The sequence below is a fragment of the Etheostoma spectabile genome, chromosome 10 (genome assembly GCF_008692095.1).
Source record: "Etheostoma spectabile isolate EspeVRDwgs_2016 chromosome 10, UIUC_Espe_1.0, whole genome shotgun sequence".
In the NCBI taxonomy this organism is placed as follows: domain Eukaryota; kingdom Metazoa; phylum Chordata; class Actinopteri; order Perciformes; family Percidae; genus Etheostoma; species Etheostoma spectabile.
The window spans coordinates 30,542,349-30,544,884 of record NC_045742.1 but is presented as its reverse complement, the minus strand read 5'-3'; the positions used below and the strand labels follow the sequence as shown (position 1 = coordinate 30,544,884).

General features: G+C 38.4%; 1 protein-coding gene across 2 annotated transcripts in view; it reads right to left on the bottom strand.

The window, feature by feature from the left end:
* The window catches only part of zgc:154054 (Alpha-1,3-mannosyl-glycoprotein 4-beta-N-acetylglucosaminyltransferase B-like), a 21,259-nt gene that overhangs the window by 1,331 nt on the left and 17,392 nt on the right, over positions 1 to 2,536 (bottom strand). The window lies entirely within an intron of this gene.

The following is a 2,536-nucleotide window of genomic DNA, read 5'->3' as shown; positions in this document are numbered from 1 at the left end:
TGTATGTATGTATGTATGTATGTATGTATATATCCGTATTATTCTTATGGATTTGTTATTTGTCATACATCATCCTTTATGATGTATGTGTATGTTGTGTGTAATGTCTGTAAGCTACTGGGACCTTGACTTTACCCTTGGGGATCAATAAAGTATCTATTACTTAATTGCAGTAGACATACAACAACAAAACATAATTCTATGAATCGATTTTTAATCAGTAGAGCTTGAATCGTGATTTGAATACAAATTGATTTTTTTGCACAACCCTACTAGTTATACCACGTTTCTGTGTGACGCAATAGTGCTGTTGTAAACAGTTTGAGTCTTTTTTTAGCGTGCTTGTAACTTGCTAATTAACTGAGCTTAAATAAGGGCCGACAACTGTTTGAATTGACAGAAGCTGTGAAGCGATGCAGTGATTTGTCTACTTATACAGGTGATGCACAAGTTTAAGTGACAGCTGGAAACAAGAGGGCAGTGGCAAAAGGACAGACCAGGAGACATCAGTCCATCAAGTATAACCACATACTAACAGGGTGTGTTCTAACAAAAGTACTACATTAGTCTATATCCACAATGTTCCACTTCCGGGATTTCTCCGGTGCCGGCAGAAATTCTACCGGATGTCCGTTACCTTCCTCTTTCTTTGTGTTGAACGTACACGTTCTGCCTAAAAACGTTTCTTCTCTAAGCTATTTAGCAAAGGCCCCGTTGCTCCGTCTGGGGCTAAGCACTGCCCAAGACGATTGTGGTTGGTTTAAAAAAAATGCCAATAAACCAAAGCATGTTATACTTCCATCCAAGAATGCTGTGTGGACTAGTCAGACATAAGACACTAGTACTTCCTCAAATTATCCCAAGGGACAGAAATGAGTGATCCCCGCTATCTGGTGAGGGTCCTGCGCTAAAAAAGATGGAGAACCTCTTGTAACTTTAATCATGGAGGTTTAGCACACTGATGCAGTGCACAACTATGACTACTACTACCCTGTAGAGACAACTCAGACCTGTCATATACCTCTGATCTTGTTTCATAATGGTCCTGGAGTCCTGATGTTGTTTTCAGCGGGGTTTGTAAATCTAACTTCTCAAGCATCATAGCTGCTGTGGATACAGTCTTTAAGATCAGTCAGACCCTGTGACGATTATTGCGACATACAAATGGTGAAAAGTAACAGGACTTTCACCATCAGCATGGACTTTGTAGCCTCTCCCTGACCTTGTAGCTATCTGGGCTCAGATAAGAATGCACACTCAGAGTGCTGTCTTATTCCCACTCATCATTAAGCCTGTTTTCCGAGGTCCCTATCAAACTTTTGAGAACATAGGCTGACTTAGGGCTGAGCCAAGTGAAACAAAAAATCAAATATCACAATATTTTTGACTGAATACCTCAATATCAATATTGGGCGACATTGTAGGGTTGAGAATGGGTGCTTTCACAAAATCTTAACACAATGAGAGTTTAGATAACTAATCATCAGTATTGTGGATATAATGACTAAGTGGGTAAAGGCAAATAAAAGAACAGCTTGAACAGTCTGGAGAGTTCAGAAAATGATATCACTTTACTGGAATGCAGCCTTTAAAACCAGGAAAAGCCTTTACTTAGACTTCTGTATTCCACACTCCTGGATGTGGTGTGTCCATCCTGAATCATTCAAAACGTTGTTGCCATATCAACTAGGCTTGGGCAGAGGCATCTGTTTTTTCATGCCTTCTGGACATTTCACAAACGGAATATGAAAAACATTTCAGAGCTAGGAAGCCCTAGGCAAATTTTGTGGTTGGTCACTTGGAATGTGCCAGTGTGAACACTTACTTTGGCCTGGGGATAAGGGCAAAGTTAAACACCTAATTGTAGCATTCATGACATTGTCAATTGTGTCTAATATGTAATGAGCCTGCTGAGACAAGTCTGATGATGTGACCGCCAGTTAAAAAAATCATGCGTGGATATGGTTGGGCCAGCTTTATCATCGAGACTATTTAATGTTTTAGTAATAAAGTATTCTACGATTATTCCATTGATTAATCGAGTCATTGGATAAATACTTTGATTCATTAAAGAGCAATAGTAATTATATAAAGAGAAAACAAGTCGTAAAGTACACAACTAACTGGTTTTCCTTTTAGAAAAAATACATCGCTGCTGGCCTGTTCTCCATCGTATATGGTTCACCAGAAACATCTGTTGGCAACTACAGCCCGACCGATACGCATTTCCCGATACATTGTGTCGGCATTTATAATGACAAACAAAGGATTCTGATAAATGAGTATTTCAAAAATAAAAAACGGACTGTCAACCTTGTTATGAGTGTTGGTGTTGCATAGTTTGTCCACCAGATGGCGCTTTACAACGTCCCTGTTGGCAACACTGATTTATTTTGTTTTGTTGTGTTTATATGTGTTTTTGTTCACAGGACTTTAAGATTAATATCTTAATTTTGTATTTTTATACATTTTATTTATCAGACCTTTACTATAGTTTGATGTTCCTCTATTCTGTTGTGACAATAAAACAAATTAT